This window comes from Triticum dicoccoides, chromosome 3A, assembly GCF_002162155.2.
Source record: "Triticum dicoccoides isolate Atlit2015 ecotype Zavitan chromosome 3A, WEW_v2.0, whole genome shotgun sequence".
Taxonomy (NCBI): Eukaryota; Viridiplantae; Streptophyta; class Magnoliopsida; order Poales; family Poaceae; genus Triticum; species Triticum dicoccoides.
This window is the reverse complement of record NC_041384.1, coordinates 648,499,495-648,516,712: the sequence shown is the minus strand read 5'-3', so window position 1 is coordinate 648,516,712 and position 17,218 is coordinate 648,499,495.

The window sequence follows — 17,218 nt, the reverse complement described above, 5'->3', positions numbered from 1 at the left end:
TATCCTCTTCGATGGCGTCGCTACCGCGCTCCTCCTTCGGTTCTAAGTTAGGTTGGCGCCACGTGAATATTTGTATGTTTCTGATGTGGAATTATGTCCTTTCATCTGTCTTGTCACTTTTTTTTGGTGATGAGTTCTTGTAACTTTTCATAAGTTCTTATTAGGTCTATGGCATTTTCTTCTTTTGCGGGAAGGTCTATGACATTGTTACCATAGCATGACTGAAAATTATGGTCAATGTCGCCGAAAATTACTACTCCCTCCAATCCGATCAGAGGAGTATCATTTGTTAAAACTCGATCCAATAGAACACATGTGCAAATTGAAGAAAAAGCCAACAACACAGTGTAGCTTATTCTTCGCAAAAGAAAATTACAGTATATTTTGTATGTGACTGGTTTTTTTTCAATAAGGTACTAGTTAAACTGTTGTAAGGATACCACACTGGAGATGACTGAGGTTCTAATTGCATAGCCGCGGCACATGCCCCGGCCTCAACAAATTCGTGATCACTGCAAAGGAACCTACCAACCAAAAGGACGCTTTGAGGTGCGCGCGAGCGACCAAACCAACCACGGCCCGAAGCAGGTAAGGTAGGATCGGCCATGGCAGACTGGCAGCCTCTCCTACTTCTTCCAAAACCCAAGAACTAACAAGATATCACGCTGCCCTCCCCGTGTACAAAGATGGCAGTTCATGATGTCCCTGAATCTCCTACTCTTCTTATAGGATACCAGAGATTCAGAGAACTGCGTAGTTATAGTATGCGAGAAGAGCTGCATTCGCTTGGCCATGGAGCACGATGGGACAGTTCGGTTGGGCGCTGGCTGGCCTACCTCCGCCTCCGGGAAAGTTCGGGTTCACTGGCGCCGTCGCGCTCGCTCCTGCATCGGCAGGGAGAATCGCAAGGACGCCGCGCTTTTCTGTTTCCGGAAACGAGCACGCACGCTCTGGAGCAGTGGTGGAGCAGTGTGTTGCTTGGTCGAAGAAACCGTCCACGTTCTCAAGTACAGTACAAAATGGTACTACTACCACCACCAAGGACGTGGGGCACATGGCACGTATGATTCTCGCCGCAGGTCGAGCGGAAGCAACACGTCGGAGCAAAATTTCTTTTCGGCGGAAGCATGACGGTGAACAGAGCGGAGAGGCAGATGGTCTTGCAGCGTTTGTATACCAGTCTGTCAAATACGAGTGATGTGCGGCTTGTGAGAATAATTCGAGGAGCACGATTCAAGCAATCACACAAACACAAGCACGGCACCAAAATTTATTAACAAAGTTCATCAACATATCTACATTATGAGGCATGGCTGCGGGCGGGGAGGGATAAAAAAGAAACTAAAAACGCCCTGCGTCCCTCCCATAGTGCGGCAGGGGCGGAACCCTATTTCAACCCAGAAAAACCGCCACTGCCACCTCTTCTCCTCCCTCGCCGCCACCAGGGCGCGTCATCGGGCAAAACCCGTGCAGCGCCAGCGTCGGCGCGGCGTCTTGGCATGGCAACGCATTTGTCCATGGTTTTGCAATGCGGTTAGGCGCACGACGGTGCGGGCATAAGGCGTAGACCAGGTGGCATGGGGTGGGCGGCGCGGATGCACAATATCGCTGCCGCGGCGCTTGATTGAGTGGTACGACGCACTTGAGGCCAGATCTGACATTGTGCATGACTGCTAGCTTCTCCATGCCTGGCTCGGTATCGAGGCCGTCCATGGGCATGACTCGTCGTGGCTCTATGCTATATGTGGACCGCGAAGCCAAGGTGCTAGACTTTTGAGCATGTGGCGGCCGACCGGCGGTGCTACAGTCGACGGCTTGGTGGTGGTGATACAGATCTGATTGGCCGGATGGTGGTGACTGCAGACTGTACTGCAACAACCATCGCATTTAGCTGTTGGGATCATGAAAAAGTGATGGTGACAACACATGACTGACTTCGATGGTGGTGCTACTCGAGCACCCGGTCTTGAGCTCCGGAGAGAAAGCCTAGGTCAGACCCGAGTTGGTTATACCTGCAATGGCGATGTTTTTAGGTTGTTACAATGTTGAAGCCATTGCTCGGATCTGCTCGGACTGATTCTTCAGGATGAAAACCTGGATTGTGGCTTTGTTGGTTGGATCCGGTGACAGCGACGCTTGAGTGTCGCCCCCTTTCTGAAGGCATTGCTGCTGAAGAACCTCTTGTTGTACATGTGGTGTCATGAGATGGTTGGTGCAGATATGTTCATTGTTATAGTTTGCCGATCACGGATCTAACACTTTGGGTTTTTTCTTCTTTTTTCCCTCGCGCTATGCTTAGCTTTGGTCTTATATAACTTTGCTCTTTGTTGATGTTTTGTGTGTATTAGTGTTGCCTATATGCATCTTAGTTATGCAGAGCCTGAGTGTGTGCTCATTTTGTTGCTTCTCTGAGCAAATAAAATCCACCCTTTGTCGAATAAACGACTATGGACGCTCTCCGCATGTATCAAATCACATGATACAGTCGATGATAAGCCCTCTGAGATCGCCATACAGCACTCCGACCACTGCCCCATGGCCAGTCTGGGTACCCCTGCCACGGGGGCCCGGACAAGTCTGTCTCATGATCTTTGTCTTAGCCTACAACTTATGTCTAGTCTACTAGATGACCTGTTGCGTCATTGGCGCAGAGGCCAACTACAGCCCGAAAGGTAAGTGAAATATTTGAAGGATTTTCTTGCTGAACTATCTACAAATATTATATTTGTACTGTGTTGGTATTTGCCTTGAATATGATCATTCCCCTAGCTTTATTTGTCAGCACATAAGTCGTTTGCTCGAGCAGGTGAATGGATTACAAGACTTTTCTTAGCTTAAGGCATCACGATTAGTTATTTATCTTGCTGGTTGTATTATTAACCATGCTCTTAGGTGAGAGGGTTAATGATTTTCCTTATAAATTAGGTGTGAACCATTTGAAGGATTTTTCCGATGAATTGCCTACAAGTAATTAGATTTGTATTATGTTTGTTCCTACTTTCCTTGTATATTTACCAATGACAGACAACGACGATTGTTGCCCATGTAGTTCGTTGGCCGGCTAGGGCAACTCAACAACCGGATCGATAGAAATCCCGACCGCATCCATGACAAATGACCTGAATCGTTGGAACTGCGCACCCCCACCCGAAACCACAGGAACAAAAGGAAGCCAAGTGAACCGAATAGATGATTCACATGCCAGTTGATACATCCATTTTACATCATGTTTTCCTACTGTTATTATAATGTTTTTGGTCATTATTTCACTTTATGATGCAATTCTAATGCCCTTTCTCTCTTAGTTTGCAAGATTTACATGGAGAGGGAAATTACCAGCAGCTGAAATTCTGGACCTAAAAAAGCTACAACAGAGATAGCTATTTTACGGAGCTCCGATTGACCTGCAACTTCATGGATATCTTTTATTGAATATATGAAAAATAATGGAGCAAAGAAATACCAGAGGGGGGCCACCTGCTCCCCACAAGGCAACAAGGCGCGACCACCCCCCTAGGCATGCCCTAATGCCTTGTGGGGCCCATAGCTAGCCTTTGGCCCCCTCCTTCTGCTATATGAAGTCATTTTCCCTAAAAACATTAAGGAGAGGACTTTTAGGACGAAGTGTTGCCGTCTCGAGGCGGAACTTGAGCAAGAGCACTTTTGCCCTCCGACAGAGCGATTCCATCGGGGATACTTCCCTCCGGGAGGGGGAACTCGAAGCCATCAACATCACCAACGATCCTCTCATCGTGGGAGGACCAATCTTCATCAACATCTTCACCAGCACCATCTCCTCTCAAACCCTAGTCCATCTCTTGTATTCAAGCTTTGTCTCAAAACCTTAGATTGGTACCCGTGGGTTGCTTGTAGTGTTGATTACATCTCGTAGTTGATGCTAGTGGGTTTATTTGGTGGAAGATTATATGTTAAGATCCTTAACGATATTCAATACCACTCTGATCTTGAACATGAATAGAATTTGTGAGTAGTTACTTTTGTTCATGAGGACATGGGAGAAGTCTTGTCATAAGTAATCATGTGAATTTCGCAAAAAAGTAATCATGTGAATTTGGTATTCGTTCGATATTTTGATGATATGTATGTTGTTCCTCCTTTAGTGGTGTCATGTGAACGTCAACTACATGGCACTTCACCATAATTGGGCCTAAGGGACATTGTGGAGTAATAAGTAGATGATGGGTTGTGGGAGTGACAAAAGCTTAAAGCCTACTTTATGCGTTATTTTCGTAAGGGGCTGATTTGGATCCATATGTTTCATACTATGGTTAGATTTATTTTAATTCTTATTTCGTAGTTGTTGATGGTTGCGAGAAGGGGTATGGATGCTTATTCAAGTAAGAACGACACCCTAGCACTGGTGCACCCACATATCAAATTATCAAAGTAGCGAATGTGAATCAACTCAACATGATGAAAGTGACTAGACAGTAACTGTTGGGGAACGTAGCAATAATTCAAAAATTTCCTACGTGTCACCAAGATCAATCTAGGAGATACTAGCAACGAGAGAGAGGGAGTGCATCTTCATACCCTTGAAGATCGCTAAGCGGAAGCGTTACAAGAATGCGGTTGGTGGAGTCGTACACGCAGCGATTCAGATCGCGGTCGATTCTGATCTAAGCGCCGAACAACGGCGCCTCCGCGTTCAACACACGTACAGCCCGGTGACGTCTCTGGCGCCTTGATCCAGCAAGGAGAGAGGGAGAGGTCGGGGAAGACTCCGTCCAGCAGCAGCACGACGGTGTGGTGATGGTGGAGGAGCGTGGCACGCCAGCAGGGCTTCGCCACGCACTGCAAGAGACGAGGAGAGAGAGGGGTAGGGCTGCGCCAAGAGGGAGAGAGACTCGTGTGTTGGGCAGCCCAAAACTCCCACTATTTATAAGAGGAGGGGAGGAGGGTGCGCCCCCTCTAGGGTTCCCACCCCTAGGGGGGCGGCAGCCCTAGATGGGATGGAGGGGGGCGGCCAAGAGGGGGAGGGGGGCGCCCTAGGGTGGGCCTTAGGCCCATCTGCACCTAGGGTTTCCCCCTTCTCCTCCTAGCTGCGCCTTGGGCCCTGGTGGGAGGCGCACCAGCCCACTCAGGGGCTGGTCCATTCCCACTCTTGGCCCATGCAAGCCTCCGGGGCTGGTGGCCCCTCCCGGTGGACCCCCGGAACCCTCCTGTGGTCCCGGTACATTACCGGTGACGCCCAAAACACTTCCGGTGGTCAAGACCTCACTTCCTATATATTATTCTTTACCTCCGGACCATTCCGGAACTCCTCGCGACATCCGGGATCTCATCCGGGACTCTGAACAACATTCGGTAACCATGTACAAACTTTCCCTATAACCCTAGCGTCATCGGACCTTAAGTGTGTAGACCCTACGGGTTCGGGAATCATGCAGACATGACCGAGACAACTCTCTGACCAATAACCAACGGCGGGATCTGGATACCCATGTTGGCTCCCACATGTTCCACGATGATCTCATCAGATGAACCACGATGTCGAGGATTCAAGCAATCCCGTATACAATTCCCTTTGTCAATCGGTACGTTACTTGCCCGAGATTCTATCGTCGGTATCCCAATACCTTGTTCAATCTCGTTACCAGCAAGTCACTTTACTCGTTCCATAATGCATGATCCCGTGACCAACTACTTAGTCACAATGAGCTCATTATGATGATGCATTACCGAGTGGGCCCAGAGATACCTCTCCGTCATACGGAGTGACAAATCCCAGTCTCGATTCGTGCCAACCCAACATACACTTTCGGAGATACCTGTAGTGCACCTTTATATCCACCCAGTTACGTTGTGATGTTTGGTGCACCCAAAGCATTCCTACGGTATCCGGGAGTTGCACAATCTCATGGTCTAAGGAAATGATACTTGACATTAGAAAAGCTTTAGCGAACTACACGATCTTGTGCTACGCTTAAGATTGGGTCTTGTCCATCACATCATTCTCCTAATGATGTGATCCCATTATCAATGACATCCAATGTCCATGGTCAGGAAACCATGACCATCTATTGATCAACGAGCTAGTCAACTAGAGGTTTACTAGGGACATGTTGTGGTCTATGTATTCACACATGTATTACGGTTTCCGGTTAATACAACTATAGCATGAACAATAGACAATTATCATGAACAAGGAAATACAATAATAACCATTTTATTATTACCTCTAAGGCATATTTCCAATAGTCTCCCACTTGCACTAGAGTCAATAATCTAGTTCACATCACTATGTGATTGTAATGAATCCAACACCCATGGGGTTTGTTCATATCTTGCTTGTGAGAGAGGTTTATTAGTCAATGGGTATGAACCTTTCAGATGCAAATATCTATGTCATCTTGTAGATGCAGCTACCACGCGCTACTTTGAGCTATTCCAAATAACTGCTCTACTATACGAATCCGGTTTACTACTCAGAGTCATCCAGATTAGTGTCATAATTTGCATCGACGTAAACCTTTACGGCGAACTCTTTTACCACCTCCATAATCGAGAAAATTCCTTAGTCCACTAGTTACTAAGGATAAGTTCGACCGCTGTCATGTGATCCATTCCTGGATCACTCCTGTACCCCTTGACTGACTCATGGCAAGGCACACTTCAGGTGCGGTACACATCATAGCATACTGTAGAGCCTACGTCTAAAGCATAGGGGACGACCTTCGTCCTTTCTCTCTCTTCTGCCGTGGTCAGGTCTTGAGTCTTACTCAATGCTCATACATTGTAACACAGCCAAGAACTCCTTCTTTGCTGATCTATTTTGAAATCCTTCAAAATCTTGTCATGGTATCTATTCATTTGAAAGTACTATTAAGCGTTTTGATCTATCCTTATAGATCTTGATGCTCAATGTTCAAGTAGCTTAATCCAAGTTTTCCATTGAAAAACACTTTTCAAATAACCCTATATGCTTTCCAGAAATTCTACATCATTTCTGATCAACAATATGTTAACAACATATACTCATCAAACATTCTATAGTGCTCCCACTCACTTCTTTGGAAATACAAGTTTCTCATAAACTTTGTATAAACCCAAAATCTTTGATCATCTCATCAAAGCGTACATTCCAACTCCGAGATGCTTACTCCAGTCCTTAGAAGGATTACTGGAGCTTTGCATACTTGTTAGCATCTTTCAGGATTGACAAAAGCTTCTGGTTGTATCACATACAACCTTTCCTTAAGAAAATCGTCGAGGAAACAATGTTTTGACATCCTATCTGCAAGATTTCATAAATAATGCAGTAATTGCTAACATAATTCCAACACTCTTAGCATCGCTACGAGTGAAAAAGTCTCATCGTAGTCAACTCCTTGAACTTGTCGGGAAACATCTTAACGATAGGTCGAGCTTTCTTAATGGTGACACTTACCATCATTGTCCGTCTTCCTTTTAAAATCCATCTGCACCCAACAGCCTTACGGCCATCAAGTAGTTCTTTCAAAGTCTATACTTTGTTTTATACATGGATCCTCTCTCAGATTTTATGGCCTCGAGCCATTCGTCGGAATCCGGGCCCACCATCGCCTCTCCATAGCTCGTAGGTTCATTGTTGTCTAGCAACATGACTTCCAAGACAGGATTATGTACCTCTCTGAAGTAGTACGCATCCTTGTCGACCTATGAGGTTTGGTAGTGACTTGATCCGAAGTTTCATGATCACTATCATAAGCTTCCACTTCAATTGGTGTAGGTGCCACAGGAACAACTTCCTGTGCCCTACTACACACTAGTTGAAGTGACGGTTTAATAACCTCATCAAGTCTCCACCATCCTCCCACTCAATTCTTTCAAGAGAAACTTTTCCTCGAGAAAGGACCCGTTTCTAGAAACAATCACTTTTGCTTCTGGATCTGAAATAGGAGGTATACCCAACTATTTTGGGGTATTCTATGAAGATGCATTTATCCGTTTTGGGTTCGAGCTTATCAGCCTGAAACTTTTCACATAAGCGTCGCAGTCCCAAACTTTTAAGAAACGGCAGCTTAGGTTTCTCTAAACCATAGTTCATATGGTGTCGTCTCAACGGAATTGTGTGGTGCCCTATTTAAAGTGAATGTGGTTGTCTCTAATGCCTAACCCATAAACGATAGTGATAATTTGATAAGAGACATCATGGCATGCACCATATCCAATAGGGTGCAGTTATGATGTTTGGACACACCATCACACTATGGTGGTCTAGGCGGTATTAGTTGTGAAACAATTTCCACAATGTCTTAATTGTGTGACAAACTCGCAACTCAGATATTCATCTTTATGATCATATCATAGCCATTTTATCATCTTGTCACGACGATCTTCAACTTCACTCTGAAATTACTTAAACCTTTCAATAATTCAGACTTGTGTTTCATCAAGTAAATATACTCAGCATCTACTCAAATCATCTATGAAGTAAGAACATAACGATATCCACTGCGTGCCTCAGCACTCATTGGACTGCACACATCAAAATGTATTACTTCCAACAAGTTGCTTTCTTGTTCCATCTTACTGAAAACGAGGCCTTTCAGTCATCTTTCCCATGTGGTATGATTTGCATGTCTCAAGTGATTCAAAATCAAGTGAGTCCAAATGATCCATCTGCATGGAGTTTCTTCATGCATATCTACCAATAGACATGGTTCGCATGTCTCAATCTTTTCAAAAATGAGTGAGTCCAAAGATCCATCAACATGGAGCTTCTTCATGCGTTTTACACCAACATGACTCAAATGGCAGTGCCACAAGTATGTGGTACTATCATTACTATCTTATATCTTTTGGCATGAACATGTGTATCACTACGATCGTGATTCAATAAACCATTCATTTTAGGTGCAAGACTGTCGGTGTCAAAACCGGCGGATCTCGGGTAGGGGGTCCCGAACTGTGCGTCTAAGACGGATGGTAACAGGAGGCAGGGGACACGATGTTTTACCCAGGTTCGGGCCCTCTTGATGGAGGTAAAACCCTACGTCCTGCTTGATTATTCTTGAGAATATGAGTAGTACAAGAGTTGATCTACCACGAGATCAGAGAGGCTAAACCCTAGAAGCTAGCCTATGGTATGATTGAATGTTGTCCTACGGACTAAAACCCTCCGGTTTATATAGACACCAGAGGAGGCTAGGGTTACACAAGGTCGGTTACAAAGGAGGAGATATGCATATCCGTATTGCCTAGCTTGCCTTCCACGCCAAGTAGAGTCCCATCCGGACACGGCACAAAGTCTTCAATCTTGTATCTTCATAGTCCAACAGTCTGGCCAAAGGATATAGTCCGGCTGTCCGGAGACCCCCTAATCCAGGACTCCCTCAGTAGCCCCTGAACCAGGCTTCAATGACGATGAGTTCAGCCCGCAGTGTTGTCTTCGGCATTACAAGACGGGTTCCTCCTCCGAATACATCACGGAAGAGTTTGAATACTGTTGGAAATATGCCCTAGAGGCAATAATAAATTAGTTATTATTATATTTCCTTGTTCATGATAATCGTTTATTATCCATGCTAGAATTGTATTGATAGGAAACTCAGATACATGTGTGGATACATAGACAACACCATGTCCCTAGTAAGGCTCTAGTTGACTAGCTCGTTGATCAATAGATGGTTACGGTTTCCTGACCATGGACATTGGATGTCATTGATAACGGGATCACATCATTAGGAGAATGATGTGATGGACAAGACCCAATCCTAAGCCTAGCACAAGATCATGTAGTTCGTATGCTAAAGCTTTTCTAATGTCAAGTATCATTTCCTTAGACCATGAGATTGTGCAACTCCCGGATACCGTAGGAATACTTTGGGTGTGCCAAACGTCACAACGTAACTGGGTGGCTATAAAGGTACACTACAGGTATCTCCGAAAGTGTCTGTTGGGTTGGCACGAATCGAGACTGGGATTTGTCACTCCGTGTAAACAGAGAGGTATCTCTGGGCCCACTCGGTAGGACATCATCATAATGTGCACAATGTGATCAAGGAGTTGATCACGGGATGATGTGTTACGGAACGAAGAGACTTGCCGGTAACGAGATTGAACAAGGTATCGGGATACCGACGATCGAATCTCGGGTAAGTATCGTACCGCTAGACAAAGGGAATTGTATACGGGATTGATTAAGTCCTTGACATCGTGGTTCATCCGATGAGATCATCGTGGAACATGTGGGAGCCAACATGGGTATCCAGATCCCGCTGTTGGTTATTGGCCGGAGAGTCATCTCGGTCATGTCTGCGTGTCTCCCGAACCCGTAGGGTCTACACACTTAAGGTTCGGTGACGCTAGGGTTATAGAGATATTAGTATGCGGTAACCTGAAAGTTGTTCGGAGTCCCGGATGAGATCCCGGACATCACGAGGAGTTTCGGAATGGTCCGGAGGTAAAGAATTATATATAGGAAGTGCTATTTCGGCTATCGGGACAAGTTTCGGGGTCACTGGTATTGTACCGGGACCACCGGAAGGGTCCCGGGGGTCCACCGGGTGGGGCCACCTGCCCCGGGGGGCCACATGGGCTGTAGGGGGTGCGCCTTGGCCTATATGGGCCAAGGGCACCAGCCCCAAGAGGCCCATGCGCCAAGAGATAAAGGAAAGGAAGAGTCCTAAAGGGGGAAGGCACCTCCTAGGTGCCTTGGGGAGGATGGACTCCTCCCTGGCCGCACCCTTCCTTGGAGGAAGGGCCAAGGCTGCGCCCCCCTCTCCCTTGGCCCTATATATAGTGGGGGGAAGGGAGGGCAGCAACACCTAAGCCCTGGCGCCTCCCTCTCCCTCCCATAACACATCTCCCTCCTCCCGCAGCGCTTGGCGAAGCCCTGTTGGAATCCCGCTACTTTCACCACCACGCTGTCGTGCTGCTGGATCTCCATCAACCTCTCCTTCCCCCTTGCTGGATCAAGAAGGAGGAGACGTCGCTGCTCCGTACGTGTGTTGAACGCGGAGGTGCCGTCCGTTCGGCGCTAGGATCATCGGTGATTTGGATCACGACGAGTACGACTCCATCAACCCCGTTCTCTTGAACGCTGTCAGGACCCCGACTCGATGTCACATCGATCTAGCCGGTAACACCTCATATCACTTTGTGGCCTCACGCACGGTATCCCCACGGGTGTCGCCTTACCTTTGCCCGGGACCGTTTGCGCCTTTTGGCTCACGTATATGATAGTGTCGCTAGCATCCATATGATAAGGAGCCCGGGCTGACATGACTAGTCGTAAACCCAAAGTGGCACAGACTTACAGGGACAGGCATCCATGACCCAGCTTCGAACGTGTCGGTCATCAGCAAGTGGGTCCGGGCTGTAGCACTGGGCTAGCAGGACTCCGGTAAACCGGGCTGTAGCGGGCTAACAGGACTCCGGTACTCAAAGCGTGACATTTCCCCGAAGGGACAGACACAGGAACGAAGAAGGACACATGTCGGCCAGCCTAAGTGTTCCAGAGCAGTAGCAAGCTACCATGGCTCAGCGGTAACACTAGGAGACATTTCCCGGTAAGAGAGGCTACTAAAGATAAACAACTAGATAGTCAGATCCCACACATACCAAGCATTTCAATCATACACACAATATGCTCGATATGTGCAAATACAACGAAGCATCACAACATGACTCTACAACACAAGTACTTTATTTAAGGCTCAGGGAGCCATACATAGCATACACAAAGATACGGGTCACACGACCCAGCATTCAAGTCATACAGTCATACAAACCAGCAACGGAAGTAACTTGTCTGAGTACAGACAACTAGTAAAATAAAAGAGGCTTGGAAAGCCTAGCTATACTACAAGGTCCTTCACAAGCTCAGGGTCACCACCTGGGCCTTTAGCCTACTCGTTGATGTCAACGTCTACATAGAACCCATCAGAAGGGGTTGCAGCGTCTTCTGTAAAAATGTAAATTATAGCAACATGAGTACAAAGGTACTCAGCAAGACTTACATCAGATCCTACATACATGCATAGTATCAAGAAGGGTTGGTGGAGTTATTGCAGCAAGCCAGCTTTGACTCTTGGCTAGACTATCCTACGATACTCCAACTTGAAATGGTTTTGCGCACACGAGTCCACTACTCACCACTTCAATACACTACCGAGGATCCACCTCCGTCTTCCTACGGAAGAGCCATCCTCGGCACTCACACTTATCTTGAGGCTTTTAGTAGTTTCCATTTACTTGTCTATGAACTGTATAGGTAACCAAGTAGTCCTTTACCGGGGACGCGGCTATTCGAATAGATTATGATAACCCTGCAGGGGTGTACTTCTTCATACATGTTTCCACCACTTAGCGTCTGCACACGACATGTGCTCGGCAGACTTCAAGCGAAAGCCGACGTGGGTGTAGACCACGACCTACCTAAACACTTAAGCCTCTAGTCCAGGTTTATCGCCTATTCAGGTTCCATCCGCAGGGAGTCCGGCCGAGGTTTCCCATACGGCCCCGAACGATGTGAACAGGGTTCCCGAGATACCTAACGGGTATTCGGTACACCGTGCCACGTACCTACCGCATCACAGCCCACCCCTACGGTCAGCGCTGTCCACGGCCTCCAGTAGACTACAAACACCAGAAACTACTTGCAACTCCTGGACAGAGAGCTAGGGTGAATAAGAAGTCGAGCGGGGTCATATTTCAGGGCCCAATGCATGGTAGTAACTGTGTCTTAAATCACACATACAGATCTCAGTGCTTAAGGTCGGCTTCAATGAAACAACCCACCATGTACTCCTACATGGCCTCTCATCGATACCTTTACCAAATCGTGTTCACCACACCACTCTCATTACCGACATAAACATTTCACTCTAGCCCATCACCCAGATGAACCAGACCTGACACAACTCTAAGCATAGCAGGCATAGCAAGGTAGGAACAACACATACATATGGCTCAATCAACTCCTACACATGCTAGTGGGTTTCATCTAGTTACTGTGGCAATGACAGGTCATGCAGAGGAAATGGGTTCAACTACCGCAGCACACAGCAGTTTAAAACGCGTTGTCTTAATGCAGTAAAAGAGAGCAGGAGCGAGAACATGGGATTGTATCGATATGATCAAATGGTTGGTTGCTTGCCTGATGGTTCGATGCACGGATACGGTTCTTCGTTAGGGTAATCACGGTACTCCTCGGAGGCAGAACCTGTCGCAAAGGACACCGATACACAACCATCACCAAACAATGTGCAACAATATGATGCATGCATGAAACATAGCAATATGAGTGTGTTGGGCTAATGCAACTAAAACCAGAAGGGTTTGAACAAATTTGAATCAAAGATTCAAATTTCAAACTCAAACATGGCCTTTTAAAGTGCTTTTCCTTGTTCTGCTTAAAACATCAATTTAACTTGTTTGATCATGCATGAAAATAGTACAGATGGATAGCTTGGATTTTTCTGATCATTTTTCATATATAATTTGTCCAATTTGGAGTTACAGAATAAAAGTTATGAATTTTTGAAGTTTAAATAATATTCTGGAATTTCCTGATTTAATTTAAATCCAGAAATATAATTATTGCGCCAGCATGACGTCAGCATGACGTCAGTGGTCAACTGCGGCTGGCTGGGGTCAAACCTGACGTGTGGGGGCCACACGTCAGTGACAGGGGGGGTTTAACACGATTAAATTAATCCTAATTAGGGATTAGTGGCGCTGGGGCCCACTGTCAGTGTCAGGGGGGGTTGACTAACAGTAATTAGCACTAACTGACCACCTGGCCGATGGGGCCCACGCGTCAGTGACCCTGGGGGGTCGAACCCCAGGTCGGACAAGTCAAACCCGCCGGCGGTTAGTCGCCGGCGAGGTCCGCGGCATACAGGGGCCTCGGGTTTCCTCTGTGGTGCTCCAAACGGCGTGCGGCTAGGTGCGTTGGATAGCTAGCTCAATGGCGCGTCGGACGGTGGCCGTGGCTGGGCCTGGGGTGGCCGGAGTCGACGGCGGCGAGCTCGTGAGCGGCGGCCGGAGTTCGGGTGCGGTCGGAATCGGCGTTGCAGGGCGTTTGGGGAGACGTTGGTGCGTGCTGCGTGCTCCTAGTGAGGTGTGGAGCACGATGGTGTGCTCGGTTGGGCGCTATGGTGACCGTGGCCACGACGGCGACGTCGCCGGCGGCGTCGAGCTTCGGAGCTCAAGGGGGCGGCAGCTACAGAAGGCTAGGGACGACGGGGCAAGGGGGAATCGAATCGGTGGCTCACCGCGGAGCTGTAGGGATGGTTAGCGGGCTCGGGGACGGCCGGAGTGCAGCGAATCGACGGCGATGACCTCCGGTGGCCGAGGAGGGGAACGGCGACGTAGGCGGCGATGCAGGGCTTCCGGAGACCCGTGGAGCGGTGGGGAGGAAGAGGGGGTCGCGGCGGAGCCTCTGGGCTAGTCGGGGAAGCGAGGGGTGGCCGGAGACGACTGCTATGGCGAACGGCGGCGACGGTGGTGTTCGGCCGTGAGAGAGAGAGAGGGAGCAGCACGGGAGAGAGGGGGGATAAGGCCAGGGGATCGGGGCGGCACCGAGAAGAAGCGTCGCGGCGTCGCGCTGGCGGGGGAGGCAGGCAGACGAGCTGGTGGCGTGGCGCTCCGGCCGTGCGCGCGCGCCGGCCACACGCCTGGCCGACTGGCGCCAGGAGGACGACGGCGGTGGTGGGCTGGGCTGGCTTGCTGGGCCGGCCAGCTGGCTGGGCCGCACAGGGAGGAGCCCAGGTAAGCTCCTCCTGTTATTTATTTTTCTGTTTTCTAATTTCTGACATTTGTTTTGATTTAAATAATATATTAAATCATTTATTTAACTTATGCCAATTTTTGCAGGAGCTAGATATATTATTCCAGAGCTCTTTTATAATTGGCATAATATTTGGACATATATTAATATATATAACTAATATATTTCCAATGCAAATATTTATGCATTAATTCCAAATGCCCAAAATAAATACCTATGAGCTTTTAAAAATATTGGTTTGATTTTTATCTCTGTCCAATATTTTCAGAGAGCAACATGAGCATTTTCTTGGACCCTTTTGGAGAAATTTTTATTTGGGTCATTTTCAAAATGATTCTGAGGGTTTCACAGATCCCCATTTCAATTTAAATGGAAATTTAAACATGATGCACACACTCTGATGCATGACTAGCTAGGGTGTGACAACTCACCCCCACTCAAAAGAATCTCGTCCCGAGATTTGGGTTCCTCCGGGAAGAAGGCGGGATACTCAAGTCGAAGACGATCCTCCCTTTCCCAGGTTGCTTCATCCTCAGAATGGTGCGACCATTGAACTTTGAGAAACTTGATATTATGACGTCGGGTGGTACGTTCGGCCTGATCGAGGATACGAATGGGGTACTCTCGATACGTAAGATTATCTTGGAGATCAAGCGTTTCGTGGTCCACTTCACGGATAGGATCCAAGAAGCAACGCCTGAGTTGAGAAACGTGGAAGACATCGTGGACTCTGGAGAGGTGCGGAGGTAGTTCCAACTGGTAGGCAACTTCTCCTCGTTTGGCGAGAATGCGAAAAGGTCCAATGTAATGAGGAGCCAATTTGCCTTTGATACCGAAACGATGGGTTCCCTTCAGAGGGGTGACCCGAAGATAAGCCTTCTCGTCAACCTCGAAAGTCATAGCCTTATGTTTTCGGTCATATTGACTCTTTTGACGAGATTGGGCTGTTTTCAACTTTTCACGAATGATACGAACTTGTTCTTCTGCTTCCTGAATCATATCCGGGCCAAAGAATTGTCTTTCCCCGGTCTCTGACCAGTTAAGGGGTGTTCGACACCGTCGTCCATAGAGAACTTCAAAAGGGGCTTTACCCAAGCTAGATTGATAGCTGTTGTTGTAAGCGAATTCGGCAAATGGAAGGCACTTCTCCCAGTCCATCCCGAATGAGATAACAGAGGCTCGAAGCATGTCTTCTAGAATTTGGTTGACGCGTTCCACTTGACCACTCGACTGAGGGTGGAAAGCGGTGCTAAAGGAGAGACGGGTTCCCATAGCATTTTGGAAACTTTCCCAAAATCGAGAGGTGAAAAGACTTCCTCGATCCGAGTTAATTTCCAAAGGAACACCATGAAGGGACACTATTCGGGAGATGTATAAGTCTGCCAGCTGACTAGCGGTTATACTCTCACGAACAGGTAGGAAATGGGCTACTTTGGAAAGACGATCGACAACGACGAAGATAGCATTATTCCCTCTCTTGGTCCTGGGAAAACCGGTAATGAAATCCATACCAATTTTATCCCATTTCCATTCAGGAATAGCTAAGGGTTGAAGGGTGCCAGCAGGCCGTTGATGCTCTGCTTTTACACGACGACAGACGTCGCAATTTGCAATAAACTGAGCAATTTCTCTCTTCATCCTAGTCCACTAGAACCTCTGGCGTAGGTCCTGATACATCTTAGTACTACCGGGATGAATGGTGAGAGGAGATTCATGAGCCTCCTTAAGGATCAACTGCCGTAGATGCTGGTTCTTGGGAACCACTAGATGGTTCTCAAAGTACACAACACCATGATCATTTGTGGAGAAACAACTAGCACCTCCGCTAGCAATGTTCTCTTTGATTTTAGATATTCCCTTATCTCGCTTTTGGGCAGCGATGATTTGATCCGTAAGAGTAGGTTTTGCTACCAAGGTGGAAAGAAAACCTTGAGGTACAATGTGAAGGTTAAGCTTCCGAAATTCCTCATGGAGAAGCGGTTGACTTTGTTGTAACATCAGATTGTTACAATAAGATTTACGACTTAGCGCATCAGCCATGACGTTGGCTTTCCCTGGGGTGTAGGTTATTCCTAAGTCGAAGTCTGTGATCAATTCAACCCAACGTCTTTGCCTGAGATTCAGATCCGGTTGGGTGAAAATGTACTTCAGACTTTGGTGATCAGTGAATATTTCGCAACGATTACCGAGGAGGTAATGTCGCCAGGTCTTAAGTGCATAGACTACGGCTGCAAGCTCTAGATCATGAGTAGGATAATTCTCCTCATGTGGGTGCAATTTCCGTGAAGCATAAGCAATTACGTGTCGATCTTGCATGAGAATGCAACCTAGTCCTTGTCACGAGGCGTCGCAGTAGATAACAAAGTCTTTGGAGAAGTCTGGCGGTACCAGTACGGGAGCAGAAGTCAGGCGTCTTTTCAGTTCCTGAAAGCTGTGCTCACATTGTGGAGTCCATTCGAACTTCTTATCTTTCTTGAG